We start from the raw sequence: 25,162 nt of genomic DNA, 5'->3' as shown, positions 1-25,162 counted from the left end.
AACCCGTATCCCCTGCATCGGCAGGCGGACTCTCAACCACTGCGCCACCAGGGAAGCCCTAAAATGTATTTCTTATTGCATGTCCGTGATTAAAAGGACATGCACTCTCGTAGTCTCATGTGCTTGGGTTCTGGCATAATGAAACTCATGATTCCCTTCCTCCCTCCCTTCCTTCCTTCCTTCCTCCATTCATCAAGAATATATGAAGAATCTACAGAAAGCCAGGCACTGTTCTAGGCACTAGAGATATAGAAGGAAACAAAATCCATAAAGTTCCTTATCTCCTGGAACTTACATTCCAGAAGGAGAAGTTAGGCAATAAGCACATAAACAAAAGTATACCTAGCCTGTAAATTAAGGATAAGTGTTATGGATAATAAGTAGGCGTGGCAGGGATGGAGATGGTATGGTTGGTTGGAAAATGTGTCTCTAATATGGGGTCACTGAAGCAGACTTGAGATAAAGGGGGAAGCAAATCATAAGAATATTTAGGAACACGTGTTCCAGGCAAAGGGACCAGTGGAGCAAAGGCCTTGAGGTGATAACCTGCTTGGTGCTGAGAAGAATGGCAGGGATCCAGCGTGATTTGGGGGAGGGAATGACGGGACAAGTGGGTGGAAAATGAAATGGGGTGATGGGGTGAAGATCGTGTAGCCGCTGCAGCCAGGGATAGAACCCTGGTGTGCACGTGAAGCAAGATGCAGACCCACTAGTGGTTTTGGAGCAGAGGACTGATCTCATCTCACTTACATTTCTAAAGGAACACTAGGACTCCTGGGAAAAGACGAACTGCAGAGAAGTAAGAGAGGACATGGGGACACCAGCTAGGACACTGGTCATCCACGGAGTGACATGGTAGGTGGCTCTGACCAGAAAAAGAGCAGTGGAGGTGTTAGGATGTGCTCAGATTTGGGATACTTTAAATGTAGACCTGACACACTGATGAGGTAAATATAAGTGTGAAAGAAATTTAAAAAGCAAGAATAAATCCAAGAATTTTATCTGAGAAACCAGAAGGATCCTGCCTATCCTGAGAGAGGGGAGCCTGCAGGAGAAATAGGTTTCAGGGAGAAATCAGGAGTCGTTCTGAACACGTTAAGGTTGGATGTCTATCAGGCATCTAGTTGGAGGTGCCCAGTAGGCCACTGGGTGTAGGAGCCCAGGATTCAGGAGAGAGAGCCTGGATGGAGATATAGATTTGGGAGTTGTCAGTATATAACTAGTATTTAAAGCCCTGAGGCTGGATGAGATCACCAAGGAAGTGCACATAAATAAAGAAGAAAAGATATTCAGACAGTGAGGTAATGTTCATGCACATTATAATAGTCTTCATGCCCACCAGATGGCCAAAGCCTCTTTATATGTATGTAGGGAACCGTACAGAAATATCTGAACTGCAGCATCAGGAAGGCTGCCCTTCTTTCATGCAATAAACAGTGTTTGACTGCCTGCTGGTGCCAAGCATTGACAACCTCAGAGAGAAAAGGAGATGCAAAAACATTCGGCCTTGAAGGAAAGGAAGAGACTCGCTAATGGACATGCAACTCAAACTGATTCAGGTACAAGGAATTTCATCGGGTCTCTCCCTGCTGCCTGAAAGCAACTCAGCCAGGAGGCTGTGGACAGTCAAGGCCCTAGTGGGCTGGGGCAGAAGCCCATCCCCATAGGAGCCCCACCAAGATGACTCTCCTGCCTTCCCGCTCTGTTGACCAGCCCTCAGCCCTGCCCTGCCTCATCTCCCAGAACTCCAGGATGTTCTCCCAAGAAGTAACAGCTCTGCTGGACCTACCTGGTTAACAGGGCCATCTCCCCACCTTTCCATCCTGGGCATCCTCCTTTCAACACTTTTAGGGAAAAGGGTTTTGATTGGCGGTGGGCGAGAAGTGATCCTGACAGCTACACTAAACTGCAGAACCCAAAAAGGATAACAACAGCTCCAAAAGGTGGCAGAACTGGTCAAGCCCCATTGTAGTGAATTGTCCTGTGTCTTTAAATGCCATCACGTAAGGCACTGTTATTCTTTACAGTTGCCCCTCCTAGATATCTAGAGGGAAAATCGCTCTTTGGGCCAAACGCTTTGACTCACTGGCGCAGAAGACTCTTCTATTTTGATAAGCGGTTTTCTCAATGTTTTCGCATATTTCCGAGCGTCTGTTCACAGTATATGCAGTGGTGAGTGTGTAGCGTGTGTAGGAGGGGTATGAGGGTGTAATATGTTGCGAGTGAGAGTAGCATGTGCTGTGTATGAGTGTGTGAGTGATACGTGTGTCAGGATGTGAGTGGTGTATACGTGTGAACATGTGAGTGCTGCATGTGTCATGAATGTCTGTGTGAGTGGTGTGTGTGTGTGAATGTATGTGGGTGTGAGCGAGTGGTGTGTGTTGAGTGTGTGTGCGAGTGGTGTGAGTGTAACTGTGTGTGTGTGCACATGTGAGTGGTGTACGTATATGCGTGCATGTGAGTCTGTGTGTGTGTCTCTCCCTCTCTGAATCTGTATCACGCCTGTGCTGGGGCCCAGTCTGCAGAGAAGCCATAATAAAGCCAAGACCCACTTGGCGGGAGCTTCCTCCCCGCCTGGAAGATAAAGTGGGGCTGCAAGTCAGATAGGGCCATGAATCATTATCTAGATCCTAGTGATCAATATTCAACTAAGAGCCCAAATAAACAGTGTGAGCTAAGTTGGGGCCTCATAAAGCATTTGAAATGCTGGGTTTCCCTCCCTGATGAGGCGATGTGTTTGCCAACCAAGGTTGCATGAAGTCATATGTCTCAGAAAACAGCTGCCCCATTCTGCTGCTGTCTCCTGCCCTTTCCAGATAACTCAGGCATCTCCCACTGCACTGGGAACACAGAGCCACGTGTCTCCAGGAAGGAGTCGGGGGTGGGCACTGCCGTGTCCAGGCAGTTGTCAGAGGCCGGAGGGAAAGTACAGTCTGAAAATCCTGGCCTTCTGGAACAGCTTGGAGAAAACTTTAGCTACAGCTGTCACTGCTGGCATCTGGCTCCGTCACACTCAAAGCGAGGGCTCCTGGGATCCATCTGAAAAAAGAGGTGAAAACACCTGGACCCCGTTTTAGAATGTATGGAGGACTTTTGCATGTGTCATACTTTTCGTTCCTCTTATCAACCCTGAAAAATGAACTGAAACTCAGAAAACTTAGTGTCACAGAAGCAATCTCAGAAATGAGCCTCAAGCCCTGGTCTTTAATTATTTTCCTTATATTTATCATAAAAGTAACACATGCTTATGATGGGAGGTTTTTTTCAAACTGTACAGAAGAGTATAAGGCAAAAAGTGAAAAAAAAATGTGTTCATTCCTACTGTAATAGAGAGGAACAAATCTGACTCCATATTAGATCTGTTTCTTTTACTTTAACCTTTGTATTCTATTGCTTTTGCTTTGAGTTTAAGAATGTTGCTAATAGCCTGAAATATACAGGATGGCCCATTCTCCAAGCTCTGATCTTTAAAGGTGTAACACTTTTTCATTCATATAGAGATAAAAATTTGCAGAACAGAGAATAACATTTATCTTGTTAGAGGTTTACAGGATCATCCTGACCTGACCTACATGGACAGCTGCAAGAACAAAGGATTCCTCCACCAAGAAGTTTGCAACAACGAACCATGCCCCTCCCTTGCCTGGCCTTCAAAAGGGCTTTGCTGAAAGCCTTCAGGGAGTTTGGGTTTGTGGGGGGTGGGGGGGTGGGGGGGTGGAATGAGCCACCCACCTCCTCACATGGCCCTGCAATAAAACTTTCTCTGGTCCAAACTCTGACATTTCGGTATTGTCTGTCCTCCCCGTGTGTCAGGCACACAAACTTGCATTCAGTGACACTAGGATGAATCAGTCCTTGAGGGTAATTATCTACTGGTAACGATGTCTTGTATATCCTTCCACAAAGGGTCAATCATTTGTACACAAATATATGTTTATTCTTTTAAAAAATGTAAGTCAGGTCACATTATTTTACACACATATGTATGAACAGAAAACATTTTTCATTTGACAATATACCTTGTATAACTTTTATATCAATGTATACCATCTACCTTGTATAACTTTTATATCAATGTATACCATCTACCTTGTATAACTTTTATATCAATGTATACCACCTACACATACCATCTACATTGAATCAATGCACCCTGGTTTATTTAACCAGTTCCTCGCTGATGAATATTTACATGGTTTCAAACCCAAGTACCTGGATTGGACATACCAGGCTCTCTTGCTAAAAAACTATATTGCTCTAGTTAGAGAATGACTTTTCCAGGCCAGCCTCAGGCAAAATTAAAGTTATTTATGTATGTAGGTATTTCTTTATTTATACAACACCTAGCGTCAGATAAGGCTTAAGGCCTTCACACTCGGGCCTCTCCTCTGAATCCTGTTCTCATTGGCTTGGCTTTGGACTCTTTCTCCATTCCCCTATCAGACCCTTGAATTGCTAACAAGGAACTGGGAAACACTTTCTTGACTTCATGTATACCTTAGACTTTGCATTCTCACAACGCTGGGAACTAGTCATTAGAACACCACCGATAATTTGATATCACCAAGACCACCAGTTTCACTGAACTGATGTCATGTAGACACAAATTCAGGGGTGTATAGGTTAACATCTGTTTACTTTTATAAAGGCATCTGTGGTTTTTCTTCATAATATGTTTTGTGCCCCATGGCCTTTTATAAAAGGGAAACGTTTGTTTATTTGCTTGTTCAAAATAAGTAGAAAGTTTGTGCTCAGGTTTTGATGAAAAAATGGTTTGTGTTTTTCTATGCCATCTGAAATGCAAACATTTAGAGATTTTAAATTATAGTTTTATAAACATACCCAGCTTCGTCAGGGTCTGAATGGGGATTCATTGGAGTTAAGCTTTGTTCTCAACTTCAGTCCAGGACCCAGGAGACGAAATATACTGTATCTTTGAAGCAGAAAGCAGTTGGGTCAGTCCTGTTAAAATACAGTTCCAATGCCATCTGTTTACCATGGGCAGTGGGGCCCTGGATTATTAACTATTGAGGAAGATTCAATAGTTCACAGTGGTTATAAGATAAACAGTCATTGTTACCATAATTTTAAGTAGATTGTATCTCAACAAAGCTGAAGCAGAATCCACAAGGGAGCTCAGAAATGCTTCTTTAAAACTTATTTAATGTTGCACTTTCCTCCATAGATAGGTGCACATAAATATATCTGTGTGTATGCATGTACATAAATGTGCATATAGTTCCCTGGCCATCTTCACAGAAGAGGAAGGAAGAAGGTACCCTAGTCAGCTGTGTAATATGGATGACAGGGTCCTGGACTTTGGAATTTCATGACAAAATTTTCAAAAAACAATGGCATGTGCCTTGGGACCAATGGTATTGAAACGGAGCAGGACCCTGTGGGGTTCCTGGGCACAGAAGCCTTTCTGTGTCCCTCATCTTCTGGTTTGGAGGAAATAAGCTTCATTTAGCCTCCATGACCTTCCCTGAGTTCCAAAGGGCAGGTTCAAACAGTTGTCGATCAGGGAAGGGAGGGGATGCAGAGACAAGGGAGGAACAGTCAAGAAACAATAGCGCAGCCTTGGGGCAGGGTCCTGGTTCCCCCTCAAGGGATACACATAACAGTATCTTTGAGCTCTTCTGTAGAACTAAACCCCCCACCAAATGGAAGATGTTAACTACCAGATGAAGCATTCTTCATTCCAGAGAGAAGGTCACAGTTCAATAACAATCACAGGAGCACCTGAGATGATCTCTAGATTGAAGGAACGCGGGCTCTGCATGCACACTGATCCTTACCAGAAGCCCTGCCCCTTGACTATAAGTGTCCTCACTGCCCCCTCCAGGACAGGACACACAGTTTTGAGGGCATTAGCCCGCTGTGGCCCCCTTTGCCTGGCAAATTAATAAAGCTATTCTTTTCTACTTCACCCAAAACTCTAAGATTCAATTTAGTGCCGATTCACAGAGCCCAGGTTTCAGCATCAGCATCTTCTATGATCATTACTGCACACACACACACACACACACACACACACACACACACACACACGAAACGCAAGTATTTCAATGACAAAAGTCAAATTTCAAAAATCTTAAAGTAGATATCAATTCTTTAAAGTGAATACTAAAAACTTTATTTTAAAAAACTCCCTGCATAATTTTTATTATTTTCCTTTGGCCACAGGCTGGGAAAACCAGGACACAGACAAACGTTCGGGTACTCTGGCGTGGCGGTCTGCACTTATCAGCTCTTCGGTCTTGCTCGAGTTACCTCACCTTCCCCAGGCTCAGTTTCCTCTTTGGTGAAATAGACATAATGATAGCACTTCCCTCACAAGGAAAATATGGGGATTAAATGACATATCACACATAGAGGGTGCAGCATGATACAGGGCCCCAGAGCAGCCCTCAGCTCTGCCTTAGGAGAACTCTTGAGTTGCCTCACATGTGAATGTGCAAAGAGTGTCCACAGACACTGGGCTGGTCCTCTCTCAAGAGTCCAACCAGGAGACCAGATCCACGCGGAGCCTTATAGGGAGATGCGATGCATATAGGCTGTACTTTCTTCCCGCCCAAATCTTCTCCAATCCACAATTAGTAAAAATGTTGTTCTTCCTCCAAAGTTTCCCTCAGAGTGGCAGTACAGTCACATCATGTGGAGCCATCCCTTCTCTGATGAGTCGATAAGAATGACGAATTCAGGAGGGGTAGTTATTGCCGTCGTGGTACTCTTAGGCAGGATGGGCCAATGGTTAGGTGCTGGTACCCTCTCCATCATGGGCAGAATCGGACCTTAGACATCTGAAGGCTGGGGAGAGACATCTAACCTAAGTGAGGAAAGTGTCCTCTCTCTCTCTCTCTGGCTTTCATGTGCACACAAGGCTGGCTGAGGTGCACATATCTTCTCATCTTTCCTCTTGGCGCTCCCTGCTCTGCTGCTATCAGAAGACGAACAAGCTTGCCTCCCAAGTTAAACTGTGACTTCCTGGTGTCTGAGACCACGGTTTGTTCATTTTTGGATCTCTAGGACCTAGTATAGTGCCTGACACCAAGTAGATACTCAACACATTTTTGATGACATGAAATTGAACTGAAAGAGCCATGTGGTCCTCTTTAAAAGGAATGAATTTCTAGCTCTCTGATCCCTTGATAGCACCAAACCATATTTTGCTGTCCCTGTTTTCTCATCTACAAGACAGAGATAATTCTTCCCACCTGCCTTTCCTCATAGGTTGTTGTAAAGAGATAACAAGATAGATCGAGTCTAAGGAAACTTTCATAAAGTTTAAAAGGGTTGAAAAATAATATGATTATTTTAAGACACAAAGAAGATCTGTTGGATCACTTTATTCCTATATGAAGAACACAGGATACTGCTGAGTCACTGAGTTTATTCATTTCCTCACTTATGCCTTCGCTCATTCATTCTACAAATGCACACGGGCACACTGAGCATCACATTGGAATAAGGCAACACTATTGTCAAGAAGCTGACGGTATCATGGTGGAAACCAGGTAGTAAATATTTTAGGCTTTGTGGGCTATATAGTCTGTGTTGCAAGTACACAGCTCTGTGGTTGTAGCAGGAAAGCAGCCACAGACGATATGTACACCCATGACCACGGCAGTGCTCTACAGCAACACTTTATCCACGAACACTGAAACTTGAGTTGCATAGAATTTTCACATGTCACGAAATACTGTTCTTCTTTCAATTTTTTTAACCATTAAAAAATGTACAAACCATTCTTAGCTCGTGGGTCATCCAAAAATAGGTGGTGGGCCAGATCTGGCCAGGACCTTAGTTTACCAGTCCCTATTTTAATGGACGGATCATTCTGGGAGAGTGATGTGGATGAAGGTGAGATTGCAGAGCTGTAGGCACCACTTATGAGGCCATTGCAATGGCCCAGGTGAGACATGACCAAAGAAAAAAAAAAAAAAAGATCCTGAGCCTTGGCGTGGAAAAGGGGAGGACAAGCAGATTGGAGAAACTGTGATCATTGGATGTAGGGGAGACAGATGGATGAGTCAAGGATGACCTGCAGGGTTCCAGCATGAATGAGTGAACAACATGTTGCTATGAACTGAGGGAAACCAGAAGTGGGTTCCGGGGCAAAATGCAGACAGAAAGTTCTGCTTTAGACATGGGCTCACTCTGGGGAGCTTATGGGGCGTGCAGGTGGAGTAAGGCCCTGGCACCGACTGAAGCTGTTACAGAGAATAAACAAACACCTGGCTTATATCATCACAGACTGTAGGGATGGAGGGGCAGGAAGGAGGAATCTTGTCAATCTTTCCACCTCGAGAGCGAGTCAGACCTAAATCCTCCCAGACCAGTGAGAATTCCTCCTTCTCTGCAGGCAGTGTAACCTACATCCACCATGCAAAACATGTCAATGTCCTCTCATTCTGTCACAGGAGAGATGGAGGCCCACCGACAAATAACCCCCATGGGTGAACACTGTAAATCTTTTAAGTTCCCACATCTTCATGAAAATTTCTGCTTGACAAATCTGCTCCCATGAATTAGTTACCAATAGCATAACTGAGAAAAAACATGACAAAGATCTTAGTATATGGTCTCTGTGATTACCTGCCTAAGGAAACTATCACAGCATCTACCAAAGGCGAGTTGGAGTTAGCCTCAAATAGTGATCCTCAAAGCGTGGTACTCAGACTAACAGCATCAGCTCCACCTGGAGACTTGAGAGGATGCAGATTCCTGGGTCCGATCCCCCAGACCTACCGAATCAGAAACTCTGGGGGTGGGCCCAGCAGTCTGTGGTTTAACAAGCCCTCCAGGTGATTCTGATGGACGCTCAAGTTTAAGAACCAATGACCTAAAAGAGGCGGCAGCTTCTGTCCTTGCCACGACCTTTGACATCCCCCTGCCTCACCCGCCCCTCGTTGCTCTGGTTTATTCAGGACAATTGATGCCAGTCCTTTTACTCTAAGCCAAGTGTGTAACCGAGCAGGACCCTATGAGGCCTTCCCAGAATAGACCCCCTCCCACGTCCTCCACCTGCCTTTTGTCTGTAGGAAAACTTTAGTCACAGAATAAATTTAATCAGAGAACTGAGAAAATGCAAAAAAAAAAGGAAAACAATCAATCAAGACAAAATAATAATACTTTAGCCATTAAACAATCCGAGGACCTTTAGTTCCTCCTCAAGGGCTATAGATGATATTCTGAGTCATGTCCTTCGAGCTGTTTTGCAGATACTGAAACTCCCACCAGGTGGGAGAAGTTAACTGTACGCTCCCCACAAGCACGCAGACCCCAGACCGGCTGGAAGCAGAAGGTTGATGACGCTGACTCCCAATTACCTCACCACCAACCAATCAGAAGAACGCCCACGAGCTGATCACACACCCCACAAACCCCCTTCCTCACCCCGTCTTTATAAACCTTTCCCTGAAGGCTTTCAGGGAGTCCTGGTATTTTAAGCAGTAGCTGCCCTGGACTCCGTGCTTAGCACCATGCAATAAAGCTATTCTTTTCTACTTCACCCAAAACTCTGTCTCCGAGATTCAATTCGACGTTGGCACACAGAGGCCGGCGTTTCGGCATCAAGTGCACAGACCTTGAGGTTCTTCCTGAGTAAGGTGAAAATTCTCCATCTCAGCCTTCATGCCCACTGCCTTTTCTTTTCATCAATGCTCTCAACTCTGGAGTCGCCAGTGGGCAAGGAAGCCTGCGCTCAATGATGTAAAATCTGGTGCGAGTGGGCTTCCCTGGTGGCGCAGTGGCTGAGAGTCCACCTGCCGATGCAGGGGACACGGGTCGTGCCCCGGTCCGGGAGGATCCCACATGCCGCGGAGCGGCTGGGCCCGTGAGCCATGGCCGCTGAGCCTGCGCGTCCGGAGCCTGTGCTCCGCAACGGGAGAGGCCACAACAGTGAGAGGCCCACATACTGCAAAAAAAAAAAAAATCTGGTGGGAGTATGAAAATTCACCTGGTTAAACTGGGGAAATAAGGGCTCTGAGGAATGTCATGGTTAAGACTACAAACTCAGCAGTCAGACTTCGTAATTGGAAATTTCTGCTCTGTCACTTATAATGCTGGGTAAGCCTCAGGCAAGGTATCAAACCTCTATGTGCCTAGTTTCCTCACCTCTATAATGGGGATAATTAGAGTACCTAGCTCCTCAGGTTGTTGTGAGGATTACACGAGTTAATATTTGCAAGGCATGTTGAACAGTGCCTAGCACACGGTGCTGTGTGAGCGTACTTACTATCATCTCTAAACAGGAAATTCCTCATCTTCAACCAGCCACATGACACATAACACACTGCAGGCTCATGGGGCAACCTGCAGTAGGGATCTCTGAAGATCCCCAAGAAAACATAATCCTCTTCCTGGCAAATTTAAGCCTTGTCTCCCAAATCCTATAAGGTACCCTAAATTGATGAACCAGGCTCAAGCACACATCTCTGAGAATTTTCCTTTTCTTCTCCCCTAATTCAAAGCGCTATTTTGAAGCAGGCCGAGCGGTTCTTTCCACAAGACTCACAGCTTGACCATAGCCCCATGGCTCTTACAACTCCAGTGGTCCAATGATGGATAGGAAATGAGTGCAGTGAAACAGCCTTCCTCCTGGACAAGAATTCAGGAGCATTAGGCTGTACACAGTGGGTCTCCTCTCTCCTGAATCCCCACTGACCCTCGCAAAATGGATGAAGTTGAAACCCCCAAAACAGGCAATGGGAATATTATACCGGGGGCCTAGGATTCTGACCAGGGTGGAAAGGCAGAAAAGCAAGGATGGTTTGTCAGTTTCGTAGGGCTGCTGTAACCAATTACCACAACTTAGGTGGCTGAAACAACAGAAACTTATTCTCTCAGGGTTCTGGAGGCTTTAGGTCCAAAATCGAGGTGTCAGCAGGGCCACGCTCCCTCTGAAAGCTCTAGGGAAGAACTTTCCCTCGCCCCTTCCTAGCTTCTGGTGTTTTCCAGGCATCCTTGTCATTCCTTGGCTTATGTAGCTGCATCACTCCAACTTCTGCCTCTGTCATCACAGGGCACTCCCCGTGTGTGTGTGTGTGTGTGTGTGTTCCCAAACTTCCCTCTCTTGATAAGGACACCAAGTCATTGGACTTAGGGCCACCTTAATCCAGCATGACGCCATCTTAACTTGATTACTGTGCAGAGACCCTATTTCCATATAAGGCCTCATTCACAGATATACCTGGGGTATACCTTCAACATGTCTGTCTGGGGGACACAATTCAACCACAACAGATGGCAGATGTTTCCTCTCAAGGGCAAACTCGGAGCTGTTGAAAGCAGCCCGCGTGTGAGGCTGTGCGAGAACTGGAGGTGGTCAGGAGCCCCGGCAGCAAGGCGCGTGGGGGTGAGTTGCTGAGGCCGATGCCTGCTTGCAGGCAGTGGGAGGGCTCGCACGCTCTCCCGCCAGGTGCTTGCCTCACGGATGCAGAGACCGGGAGAGCACAGGGGTGCGAAATGCCCAAGGGGAGTGTCCAGGTGGGGAATCCAGGAATTTGGCCTGGCAGCAGGAGGGCGCCTCCTGACTTCTGATTGGAGAGCAGCAGGGAGCAGAGTCCTTCCTAAGTACTAGGCGTACTGAATAACTAGATAGAAACATTATCTGGCATATAAGACACTTCACTGGCCTGGCTTTGACCTTCATCTTGACTGTGTGGATTGAAAAGGAGAAGAGACTGGGAAGAGAGAGGGTGAGGGCAGGCAGGTGGGGGAGGGGTGGAAATGGGGTGCTGGGAAGCACTTGCGCGCTACGTCTGGAACACCGGGTGAGATGCTGGGACTCAGGACCACCTCCACGTGCCTCTGCCTGGAAACGCTGTCACTGTTCCAGAGGCCATGAAATCAGAAATGAGGAGGGAAGAGGGGCTTTCCCACTGCCTTCTGGGAAGACTCCAATCGGCTTATCCACGCCCTAGCCGCGGTGTGAAAGCCCACCAGTCACAGCCCGTGGTGAGGTGAAGGATCACCAAATACTTCTGAAGGGCTGGAGCGGAAGCCGCCTCCTGTCAGATCCACTGGCTGGCTGTTCAGCTTCCCCGGGTTTGCCTACCGCCCAGTCTAAACAATGACACCCTGCTCACGTGTCTCCAACGGAATGGGAATGGCTTAGGGGACCCATTGGAGGATGTGTCCGGAAACAGGGCTCTCGAGAGAATAAACTCATCGCAAAAGATGCTACTGAGCAAGCACCCAACAGGCCACCCTGAAAAGGAGTGAGTGTGTTTTTGCCATCATTTAATAACATCTTCCAGAAACTCCATTCAGTGCAGGAATCAATTGTTCTCTTGCACATATCCAAGGGGCCTGAATCTTCAGATGAAATGGATTTGATCTCGTGAGCATTTGCCTGATAGAAGATTTCTCTTCTGGTTTCTCTCAAGACCAGAACTCAGAGAGAGAGAGAGAGAGAGAGGGAGAGAGAGAGAGAGAGGGAGAGAGAGAGAGAGGGAGACAGAGGAAAGTTAGCCTCGAGGGAAAGAGAGAAACACTTTAGTCCTGGCACACACTAGAGCAAGCATACAAAACCCTTTTTGTTCCAAGGCCAGACCCCGAACAATGAGCTGTAGGGGCGCCTTTGAGAACCGCTCACGTGTCCACTGAAGCAGATCTGACCGAGTTACAAGCCGGGAGCCCAAGAGTTGTCTGCAAATTGGTGGAAAATGAAGTTTCATTATCAATCCCCTGAACGGGAGGCCTGGTTGGCACCTCTCCCTCTTGATGTGTGGTACTTTCACTCTTGATTTGAGAAAAGGTCTCACTCCTGGGAAGCAGTAGAGAAAGTTCTTTACAAGTGAACCTTCCTGACAGCCAGACCCCTTGACAGTAGCCATCAGGCAGACCGGCCCCGATGTGTGAGCTCTGCACACACTCCCGTGGGGATGGCTGGACCAGGACAGGGGACTCCGGCTCCGAAGGGGTCAGTGAATCCTGCCTGGCTCACCTGGAGGGCTCCTTTCCTGTGAGTCGGGCCCCTGGACCTGCCTCTCCAAGCTGAAAGCAGACTCCAGCCCCTACCTGCAGGCACGTGGGAAGCTGCTTTCTCACACCCGTTCCGCACACGCATCCTGGCACGATCCTGATCTCTACCCCTGACTCCAATAGTTTCCCTATCACCTCTCACCTGGCCACCACCTTCCCAGCAGTTACGTGGCTCCTCTTCCTGAGGTTGATCTATTTTACTTCCCACCACGCAGCCTCAGCCCGCCTGGAGCAAAGCCCAGACCCTCCCAGCAGCGCCCACTTGTGGTCCATACAGCCTGAACGGCCAGGCGGAATGATGGGTGGACAAAGTGAGCTGTCTGCAGTAAACTGTCTGCAGATGCACTGATACAATGAAATCAGACCTTTGAAATATGAGGCAGCTAGCTGTGCCTGCTGGCCTCTGAATGAATGATTCGTGAAATGTGCTGATTCAGTGGCCACTGCCATTGGGGCACCAGGAAGATTCACCCACTTAATCATTTCTTCAACGAATATTTCTTAGTGCCAACAATGGGCTTTTGGTTTCTTGGTGCCTTTGGAATACAGTGGGCAAGAAGTTTTTTATCTGTTTGTTTAGTTCCTACCTGGAAGGGCTTTTTAAACACTTTTTGCAAGTGGAAAAGTCCTGAGATGGACGCAAGCTTGGCATGTTTGGGAGCAGAAAGCCGATGAGTGTAGTCAGAGTGGAGCACAGGTAGTGGCCAGTGGGAGGCAAGGAGGTTAGGCAGAGCTCGGAGAAGCAGGAGGTGAAGTCAGCTGAGTAAATATCCATACTTCTACTCTGTGGAAAACTGATCGCCAGGGAGCAAGGGTAGAAGAGAATGATGAAGAGCTACTGTGGGACCATCTCTTCACTGTGGACCATCATAGGAAGTACCTCTGGAAAGCTGATGGGAGTCCAAAGAAGAGAACGTCCGGAACTGGAGGATCAGAGCATCTCCAAGTGTGGAGATGACAGAGGAGGCGGCATTTGAGCCGAGCCTTGGAGATCTGGGCACAGCAGAGAGTAGAGGAACGAATAGGGTCTGTTCTGGCGGGGATTTTGGAGATTGTGTGTAGACAGGGATGCGGAAGGAGATGAGGTCAGGAAGGCTGGTGGGTAGCAGGCGGCGAGGGCCTGACTGCTGGGTGGACATATCTGTCCTCTATTGCATGGATGAGGGAGAGGGACTGCTCAGGAGAGAAGCAAGAGCGTGGCTGTCTGGGTAGCAGCAGGGAGGAGAGCTCTGAGAAGAGGGTAGAGCAGGGGTCTGCAAATTTCCTCTGCAAAGGACCAGAGAGTGAATATGTTAGGCTTTGCAGGCTCTAGGTTTTCTTTTGCAACTACTCAACTCTGCGCCCTGGACAAATACAGAAACAAAGGGTGTGGCCGGGCAGCAATCAAATGTAACTTACAAAAATAGGCCTTGGGCTGGAAACAGCCTGCCAGACCCAGGGTCAGAGGGAGGAGAGAAGTTAGCCTGCCCTGCAGAGGATGCGGAGGGGTGGGCTAGACCAGGGACAGAATGGAAGCCAGGACACACATGTGAGAGGCATTGTGCAGACTGTCAGGGGAGGCGGGGAAGGAGTGGGAGTTGAGGATGACTCTAAAACCCCTAGGAAGAGGCAGAAGGGCTTTATTCCTTAGCTAAAGATGAAAAGCAAGCAGAGGGTGTGAGCTGGTTTTAAGCTGTAGACTCACACATGTACACACACGCACACATGCAGAGAGGAGACGATAAAGGGGAAGGAGCGTCTGTGTTTACTGGGCAGCCAAAAGTACAAACCGTGGAGTCAGCTTAGAAAGAATGATCAGAGAGGCAGGAGGTGAACTGCAGGATGACACAGCCTTCCGGGGAACTCCCAGAAGAGCATTTCACCCCTAGAAGCGGGCTGGCGATGCTCACGACTTCAGGGATTTCATCCTGGCTTCTCCTGTGTCTTACGCTGGTCCTCTAGCAATTCAGCAGCACCTGTTTCCCTAGCACCTACCAGCTCTTTAACCTTGGACTAGAGATTCTAGGGGCCATGACAGACCATGTGATGCAGTCTTTACCGTAAGTCAGTAAAGGAGAGGCAAGAGATACAAAGGACCTGGGAGAGGCAGCTCACTGCAGTGTCTGGGAACACTTCCGGGGAGGGTCTGGAAGGGCAGGTGCGAGAGGTGAGAAGCGTCCAGGTAGGGAGAGAAACATGCAAATCAGCTAATGACAGCAATGAGCAGGCTCACCCAGAAGTAAGGACAGTCTTTAGGATGTTGCATAATTCCTAGTAGAATACACAGGGTGATTTTGATTTTCTCCTCTCTTGCCTCTAGTCTTGCTGTCCTTGGTTATCACCAAGAGGCAACAGAGGGCAACAATGAAGACCGTGGACTCAGCAACCGGGCTGGAATCTCAAGTTCTCTGGACCATGTCACTTCTCGTTTCCAGGCCTCAGTTTTCTCCCTCTGCAAGGCGGGTGGGTAATAACAGAGCCCCCTGCATGGACCATTGTGGGCATTAGATGGTCAGTACCTGTGCAGGGCTCAGACCTGGCTTGGGGCAGGATGTCCTATGTCGGTGCTTTCCTCTGCACTTCCCTGTCCTGCTTCTGCTGGGGGCTAAGTAAGGGACAGGGGAGAAGTGGCTGGAGATCCAACGAGTCCCCCTGTTCAGCACTGAGGACAGGCCCTTTCTCTTTCTCTCACTGAGCATCTAGGTGACAAATGAACCAACCTCACAGCCATCACCGTCGCCCTTCTTCCCAGGCCTTTTTGGGAAAGATATTTTCTCTCTCCAGATTGAAACTAGGCAGGTAGAGAACAGTTTGCAGTTTTAATTAATACAGATTTATCTACCTCCCAGGGCTGTTTGTAGAATTAATCCCTACCCGGTGCCTTAAGCTCCTTAGCAGACAGGCACTGTGTTCTCACCAAATAAGCTGGTCTCTGGGTCTTCCAGCCTGATTCTCTCAGCCACTGCCCCCTCATCTCATATAACAGCCTCCTTGCTCTCTTTAAATTGATTGGCTGGTCCATGTGAATTTAAGTTTATCCTCTGCCCAGTGCAATTAACTGTGAAAATCCTTGATCCTTGCCTTGGGTGAGGGGAGGTAGGGATGTTTGGGTGGTCTGGGCACAGAGCTGGGGTTCAATCCTGAAGTGACTCTGACAGTCGATGCTATAGTCCCTGGCCTCCTGGCTGCGTTTCTGAGCAACACCTAGAGAGGCTGAAGGCATGAGGGAGGGACCCAGACGGCGAGAAGGAGCTGGGCTGGAGGAAATGGATGGATTTGATAACTTGGTGGAATAGCCTGAAAGCACAGTCCGTGAATTAGTTATAGGGCCCTGTTTAGAAACTGTTGCAACAAATAACTCTGCTCATCATTTGTAAAAGCTTGTTATATCTAGGATATGTCAATATAAATAATTTGCATTGGGGTGTTGCCTAGCTCAGTGCTTTGCTTTTGTTGACTTGATTTGTTCCTATGTGGGTGTCTTATTCCTTGAGAAAACCCCAAAGAACAAAGTGTTACAAATGCATCTCAGCTCTTTGGGCATATTTAAAATTTCATTCCTTGCTGCTTTAGCACATGTCTTACAGAGCTGCAATGACCTGGGTAAATCAAGTAGAAAAAGACAGCAGGAGGCCTCCTCTGAGGCTCCGTGAACCATAATAAAATGTTTTAAAGTACCAAGGAATACAACCACTAAAATTGAGGCCGACTATCTCTTTGCATATGACATGATTGCATCAGCAGATTAGTTTTAAAAATGCTATTTTCACATGAGTTAACCAGAGGAAAAGGCCACAGTCCTCAACTTAGCCTTGTTAGTATTGACCAAACATAAACCAAATTCTGAGATAGCTTCAAAAACCCTTTGGGCTTCCCCGGTGGTGCAGTGGTTGAGAGTCCGGCTGCCGATGCAGGGGACGTGGGTTCGTGCCCCGATGCGGGAAGATCCCACATGCCGCGGAGCGACTGGGCCCGTGAGCCATGGCCGCTGGGCCTGCGCATCCGGAGCCTGTGCTCCGCAATGGGAGAGGCCACAACAGTGAGAGGCCCGCGTAGCGCAAAAAAAAAAAAAAAAATCCTTTAAAGTAGAATTTCCTAAAGAAGAAACAATGAAACATCAGTTGTCTAGTAATATGCTCCATGAAAAATCCCATGTCCAAACGAATTTGAGAAATATCCCATATTATAACATCTCTTGGGAATTCACGAGAGTAAGCATATTAAAGGTTCTAAGAAGTCTACAGAAAAGTGACTTTCTTAGTTTACTTAAATTAGGAAGTCTGTTTATCACACAAAACTTACATACAATCCCTGAAATAGTTTTCCATCAAAGCACGTTTTGAATTTAGTTTGTAAGTTCAAAGAGGAAGCTCGCACTGCCTTCTCAATATCAGTGATAAGTACATCTGAGATTCCTAAATACCCATCCCCCATCTTAAAGATCTGTTCCGTAATGAAGAATAGAATTGGTGACTGTCCCTATAAAAGCCTCTAAAACAATGGTTCTCAAACTCTGGTCTGTATCAGAATCACCTGGAGAGCTCATGAAAAAGGACAGAGTCTTGGGTTTGTTGAGGTAGGACAGGGCCTGGGCCTCCGAACTGTTACCAACTTGGCCCCATTCTGATGCTCACCAGTTTGCGAATCACTGCTTTAAAAGCCAGGTCCGGAAATGGAGAGACGCCCAGGAGAGGGGGACGTTGGGGCCTGGCCTAAGAGCTCATCAGAACACTGAATCCAAAAGTGTTTGCCGAGTACCCACCAGCTACCCAGCTTTAGGTTACAATAGCACTAATATCTCGGGGCATTTTAGGTGGTATATATATATATATATATATATATATATATATGTTTTTTTTTCCCTCCAGATACTGTCTATCAGGGAATAAAAAGAACAAAATGGAAGGAGCCACAAGGTACAACTCAGCTGGTCTCCAAAAGTTCCCTCTCCTAATCAGTAAGTACCTCACCACTGGTATCAGTTGATGTAAAATTAGATGTGAGAGACTGTGAATGAGGGAAAAAGACCCAAGTTCGTGAGTCCATCATTAATCATTTTTTATTTTTATTTTTTGCATCTCAAAAACTAAGTAAGCCTGAAATATACTAAAATGTACCATTTCCCACCCACCCCCAACTCAACACTTCTTTATTGAGCATCTATTATGTGCCAGGTGCTGTGAGAGGTGCTGGTAAACATACACTTGGAAGTCCCTGTTTTCAATGACTCCATCTACTAAAGGAAATATCTTGTTTAAATGTATGTAGATTATGATATAATGGCTTAAATCCTACACCTCATGCATGTAAAAGGTACAGTACTAGGACTGCATAGAGGAGAGTGGTCCTGACTCACTATGGGAGAAGCAAGCAGAGCTGCAAACTGGACAGTGGGGTAGCCGGAGCTGGACGTGCAGGCTGAGGCTGGAATCCATGGACTATCTGTTTGTAAGATGAACAGGTCAAGGTTGTTAGGTACCATGCCTGAGACCAGACTGTGGAGAGACAGTGTCAGCTGTGCTTTCTTTCACTGGACTCCTATTCTACCATCTTTTTAATGGACTTTTATAATTTATGAGGTCAATATCCATACTATATAGAAATCCCTCATCGCTTTCAGCTTCTTTAATTTGTAATTTTAATAATTCTGACTTGAGAAAAAGAAAATGCCAAAAGGCTGTTTCCAGGTAGTCTTTTCACAGAAATTGTCTAAGCACGTCATTAATTACCTCTTAGTCATGGAGGAGAGTTCCTCACTTCCTTCCCAAGCTCCCGCCAGACATGGGAGATCCTCACTGGACCTGGGTGGGGTGTGTCCACTTGGATGGGATAAAATTGCATATCTTCAGCCTATTATTCTGCCAGTTCACAAAGTCTAACCAGTCGCCCATGGCCCCTGTATTAGAGAGAGTTGATGCTCACTCAAGAATCAATTAGATCTACATTTTTGCCAAAATCCAACGAGCTGAGACAACACTGGATTAAGATTGGGAGATGGGGGCAGTTGAAAGGGACGGAGGAAGGGAGATGCTTTGAAGAAGCCCACCTGGGAATAACAGATTCTGTACATTATGAAATTCATTTGAACATGCCTAAGGGTATTTTCAAGGCTTCCAAAGTTTAAATATGACAGAAGGGAAAAAGAAAGCCCCCCTAATTTTAAAAGTTCAACCTTAGATTTACTAAAGGAAATGCTGAAATTTCTAAGCACTTGCTTAGAAAGGCCACAAACCTCAGACAAGTATGATTCAAATCCTGCCATCACTTTTGACATTCCTATCCCACCCAGGTAGCCACAAAGAAGGGACTTATTTTAATGACTGTATCATGGTCACAGGCTTCAGCTTTTAACATGATAGTTTAATGCTGACGAAACCCAATAACAACTTACTGATATTAACTCACATCTTGTTAGCAAATTCCTGTTCCAATATCAAATTTCAGTGATTTGGGGAAAAAAACTGATTTTTTTTTTTAAATCTATGGCTCCAATGAATACCTAATATGGATCTGATTTTAACGTTTTATCTGTTTTCAAGATAAAGTTACTTACTTCATTTGATGGAACTCCTAAAAAGCAGCTTTTAGTCACATAAAATATCTCAACTGAAATAAAGCCCTACCACTCTAATCCTTCTTATTGAAACTCTCATTAATAGCCCCTTGTTCCTGTAAGGTGTCTTTTGTAATGATGGAAGAGCCCTGCTCTCTGAAGATATGTCTCAGCCACTGTCAAATATTCTTCATTAACCTTGTGGGAAGAAGGGTTTATAGAATTGTATGGAATCAATATGGTAACTATTTATTTGTTAGTTTAAAAGTATATTGGACTAATCATCAAATGAATTAATAGCTCTTATTAGAAGGGATTATATGAACAAGTAAATTCCAGCTACAGAGACGTCCACGTGGCAGGTAAAAAAGGAGAGAAGAATCACACGCATATTTGTAAAGATAAAGGGCACAAGGATCCAGAATGAGTTTGACAATACATGGTAACAAATTTTGTCTATAAAAATTAAATAATAATAATAGTGGCATTGCTACTTCTATCAAATACTTTATGTCCCACGGTCCTGATACTCCTTTAGTATTAATTTAGAACGAGAGCAAGCAGCTTAGAGACAGACACATAGTCATGATGAGGAGATCCTGGCATCGCATTGTCCCTCTCTTTCAAGGAAAGAGCAGTAGCAGTGCCAGGAATAGAATGAAGAGACCAGGCTTCTTGGAGTGTCTCTGTGTCACCCAGCATGCCACCTTGGGCAAGCCTCACCTCCTTTCTAGATGTATTCTCCTTTAGGGAAAATGAGGATAACAATCCAAATCTGACTGCCTCAAAGCTTTCATCTGAGACTCAAGAATCAATAATAGAGGCTTCCCTGGTGGCGCAGTGGTTAAGAATCTGTCTGCCAATGCAGGGGACATGGGTTTGAGGCCTGGTCCGGGAAGATCCCACATGCCGCGGAGCAGCTAAGCCACAACTACTGAGGCTGCGCTCTCGAGCGCATAAGCCACAACTACCGAGCTCGCATGCCACAACTACTGAAGCCCACATGCCTAGAGCCCGTGCTCTGCAACAAGAGAAGCCACCACAACGAGAAGCCCGCACACCGTGATGAAGAGTAGCCCCCGCTCGCCGCAACTAGATAAAAGCCCACGTGCAGCAACAAAGACCCAACCCAGCCAATAAATTAATTAATTAATTTTTAAAAAAAGAAGCAATAATAGAGGTGAATTCAAGGTATCATAGCTGCATACTGCCAGGCTCACCTTTGCAATTTTCCCCGAGATGCCGTCAGCATTATATTCCTAAAACAAGTCAAAGCATGTAGCTTTCCTCTTCAGAGAGTCTTAGTTGCCCATTATATAGAGAATAAAGTTCAAACTCTTTACATGGTATTCAAGAACATTCATGGTATGTGCTTCTCCAACTACTTCCCTCTGTGTTCCCACAAACCAGCCACACCGAATTTATTGGCACTCTTTGGACATTTCGTGCGCTTTCATATCTTGGTCTTTGCACAAACTACCTAGTCAGCTCCTGACGAAATCCTGCTCCTCCACGATCAGTTCAAATGTAACATTCCCTTAAAGATACTTTCCCTTATATCATTCACTCATTCAGTTATTACAGAGTGGTTTTTATGTGCCAGGCATCCGAACTGTACAATTGTAGGCATCATCCCTACAATGGCACTTTATGGGTGTATATAACATACTATTAATTTCAGCCTGCTTCATGGGACATTTTATTACTTTACCACTAGACTAGAAGCTCTTTGAGGAAAGAAATTATTCACTGTTCATCCCTATATCTCCATACTGGTACATAGAAGGCACTTGGCAAATGTTTGTTGAATGAATAAACTATGTTTTATTTATCTTGAAATTCTCATGGTTTTGATATCAAGGCACCTCATAAACTCTGAAAGGATGAAGGACAATTTCTGCCACTTTTTCTTCTAGAAATGAGTAGTTTATAAGTCATGCATGTGAAGGCTTTGGATCCTATTTACTACCAAATTGATAAACCAAATTCTCATTCAATATTTTCTTCTCTCTCTCCACCTCCATTATTGGTTCGGGGCCATGAGGGGTGCCAAGCTGGGACTGTGGTCCATCTTCCAGATTTGTACTCTCTAAAGACAACCAGGCTTCTAACTTCATGTCCAGGATAATCTCCATTGCATGGCTTGGCCTTCTGTAACAAGCTGGCCCATCAGAACTGGGTTTTATACGCCAAACCTTACCAAGATAATGAACAAGGAAGCTGGAGATACATAATAAACATCCATCACACATTTCAGGAACATTTTTCCAGAATGATAAAGCTCAAACATTTGGAGAGGGTGGGTCAAGAGTTACTCATAACAAACAGCAATAATAAGTAAGGCAATCAGCAGAAAAGAGGGTACCGCCCACACAGAGCATTTCCTTAGGAATTTTAAATTCCTGGGTCAGCTTCATTCTGAAGAAATGGGGTATTTTTTAACCTTCAGAAACCCACTTAATCTCAGTAGGAGGCAATGATCTTGAGAAGTCAGTGTCTCTTTCTGCTTTCTTGGGTCTCCTTCCTCCTCATTGTCAAATAAGTGGCATTGATCTTCTACCTGGAACTCATGCCGAATATGGGTTTTTGCTCTTAGATCATCTTTTCCCTCATCAGCGCCATGAGGAGAAACACAATGGGGTGATTTCTGTGCGGAATTGTGACCTGATGGCTGTAAGAGGCATATTTCTTGTACGATAGCCAATCCTGTAAGTACCCTATGGACGAAAGGGTTGATGAAAGAGATGGAGGAGGAAATAAACTACGTTCAGATGAAGATGAACTGGAGATGTATTTGTACAGTGAGGAAGAGAGAAGCTGGCAGAGATAACTTCTAAACTCTAGGCTAAAGGACCAGTGTTCTCAGAGCCCCTCACATTACTGTGCAGGCATCTCGGATCTCCGTATTGCCACCCAGCACGAGCAATTCGTGCCCAGCGAGGGGCCATTTCCTTTCTCCCTCTCAGCAGGACATCCTAAACCTGGGGAGCAGGAGGGGTGCTGAAAAGTTCCAGGCAACCCCACATCCAGAAGAAGGGTGGGTAGGCTTTTCTTCAGGTGAAAAATGAAAGCCACCAGTCTGGCGTTATTCCACGGGTTAAAATTAATAAGCACAGACACACATACACACACTCACCCCAATGGATATATGTATACGTATAACTGAAATCACTTCGCCATACACCTGAAACTAACAAAACATTGTAAATCAACTATACTCTAATATAAAATAAAAATTAAATTAAAAAAAGATATGTAACAAAAGACTTAAAGATGGGGAAAAAAAAATAGACCAAAAGAAAATAAAATGTTTGCAGTGCTTGTTCTTGAGTGATAGCACTATGGCTTATTTTTTCTTCCTTCTTTCTATGTATCTCTATTTTCTACAGTAAACTTGCATTATTTTTCAAATAAGAACAAAATTATATCAGAAAATCTTCTGCCTTCGGCTAGCAACTCTTTCCCACTGACCAAGATTTCCATGAAAATGCCATCTGTATTGGTCAGAGGGGACCATGGGGTTAACAAGGTGTTTCAATAGGAAGGGCAGAATACAGAGTCTTTGTTTTCAGGGTTTTTCGGGGCTTTTGTACTTTTTCTTTTCTGTTCTTGGAAATGTGAGAGTGACCTCCTGCCCAGAGAAATGACCTTGGATTTAAATTTGAAATACTAGCACAGTCTAAATGCCTGAAAGGGGCATTGCATTCAAGAACACTGAGGTGAAGTGTTTCTCTGTTCTCGGTTGACATGTGATGCATCCATCAGATCACTTGCAAGAAATGGGTTGTTGCATCCCTCCATCTCTGGCAGCTGCAAAAGACATTTATCCCCTTCTCCTCTCCTCCAAGTAATAGCAGCCATAGTCTCGCAAGGTGGGACCCAGAGTGCAACCGAGAACAGGCAGGTGATCATTTGGGAAGAATTCACCTTTTCACTTTATGGCTTTCTTTTGCAATATCTGTTAGGGTGGCAGGTTCATGGGCCCCTCCGTTTCCCAGAGGGTCTATGTTTCTACTTGTTTGCTTGGCTGTCAGTCAGAGACAAAAGGAATTCTCCTCTCAAAAAGGTTTCTTGTGTTATTTTGTTGGTCTGGCTTTTATCTTCAGTAATATAGCAAGACTCCTTACACCCCATGAAATGACATGATGTCTGAGATTCGCTTTAAATTATTCCATCTAAGATGAAAAGGCTGGGGGAGGGAAGCATGGCAACTAACAGGCTCTCCCTATGGGCTCCTGCAGGCTATTAGAGACCCTGCACTTCTCTCTAAAAGAGAAAAGCTAAAACATCCTCTCTTCTACTAAACCCCCTTCAAACATCCTTGTTTTCAAATTTCTAACCTCCTCTTTTACAGACTGGGCAGGATGCTGGGTTTGACCTAATTTGTTCTCTTGTAACACATCCTATATAGAGGTGTCCTGCAGTACCCTATAGAATGTGGGTGTACTTAGCACCCACAGATTTCAGCTTTGGCATGTCAGACAAAATTCTTAGACATCAGGAGAGGCATTTCAACGTTCTCTTATGTTCACATATATGCATTATTAATTTTGCACACAGACCAAACAGCAAACTTTCTATTCATAGATAGCTCACTACTGAGTCTGGCCGCCGTTCATAGGCCATAATGGACATCCCATATTTTTGAGAACTCCAACACCAACAGTGTTAACTCTGAAATTCATAGGGAAGATAACATGGAAATTTGAAACCAGAAAATGCCAGAAAGGCTTCTAGAGAGCTACCCCAAGCTTCGTTATGGAAATTAGATCTTATCGTGTAAAGAAAAGGAGAGGTAGGCATTGGGTAAAATGTCTGCATTGAGTCTCACAGCAAATGACACAACTGATGGATTCCCACAGGGCAGAGAAAAACCTGAAACCACTAAGAGCATCTGGGTTGAAAAGGCACATCTTTCTTTATCCTTCCATGATCTTCAATCTCAAATATACCCAGCACTGTTTTTTACTAGAACATTTAAAAGGACAGTACTTCATTACATGAGCAATCACTGCTGTTGGTCTCCCAGATAATACATATTGAAGTACTTTTTAAACTGCAAAATGATGAGTAAATGTAAGACATCATGATCATTAAGCTGGCGTTTTATTTCTTCTGTGTTTCAGCTCTTTTTTTATGATCAATGTAATCATGCTCTGTGGGGAACTCCATTTCTTCTTGTGTCCTTGTTAATACTCTGGCACTAAAAAATGCTAAGAAAAGTAGAGATGCAAGTCTCATATTCTTATACTTGCCATAACATAGTGCTGTGTTAAGGATGGGGAAACTGATCCAGTTAATTCCTAAACTACTTTAGCTTTGTGTAAGCTGACATTTAAGAGAGATCGAATGGATGTAAAGCCTTCTTTTATTTTATTATTTCATTTTTTTAACGTCTTTATTGGAGTATAATTGCTGTACAGTGGTGTGTTAGTTTCTGCTGTATACCAAAGTGAATCAGCTATACGTATACATATACCCCATATCTCCTCCCTCTTGCATCTCCCTCCCTCCCACCCTCCCTATCCCACCCCTCTAGGTGGTCACAGGGCACCGAGCTGATCTCCCTGTGCCATGCGGCTGCTGCCCACTAGCTATCTATTTCACATTTGGTAGTGTGTATATGTCCATGCCACTCTC

General features: G+C 45.3%; 1 protein-coding gene across 2 annotated transcripts in view; it reads right to left on the bottom strand.

Moving 5' to 3' along the window:
* The window catches only part of NCKAP5 (NCK associated protein 5), a 1,052,051-nt gene that overhangs the window by 977,992 nt on the left and 48,897 nt on the right, over positions 1-25,162 (bottom strand). Inside the window, exon 1 of one of the 2 annotated variants that reach the window (XM_029224398.1) lies at positions 4,843-4,889. The exons of the other annotated variant lie outside the window; for it this stretch is intronic. The gene's annotated coding sequence lies outside the window, so the exon portion shown is untranslated. Of the gene's footprint in view, positions 1-4,842; positions 4,890-25,162 lie in introns of those variants that run through there. 2 annotated transcript variants of the gene reach the window in all.

Source organism: Monodon monoceros, unplaced genomic scaffold (assembly GCF_005190385.1).
Source record: "Monodon monoceros isolate NGI ecotype Baffin Bay Population unplaced genomic scaffold, NGI_Narwhal_1 Super_Scaffold_16, whole genome shotgun sequence".
NCBI classification, from domain to species: domain Eukaryota; kingdom Metazoa; phylum Chordata; class Mammalia; order Artiodactyla; family Monodontidae; genus Monodon; species Monodon monoceros.
Note: the sequence above shows the minus strand (reverse complement) of the source record. Positions and strands in the feature narration are given on the sequence as shown.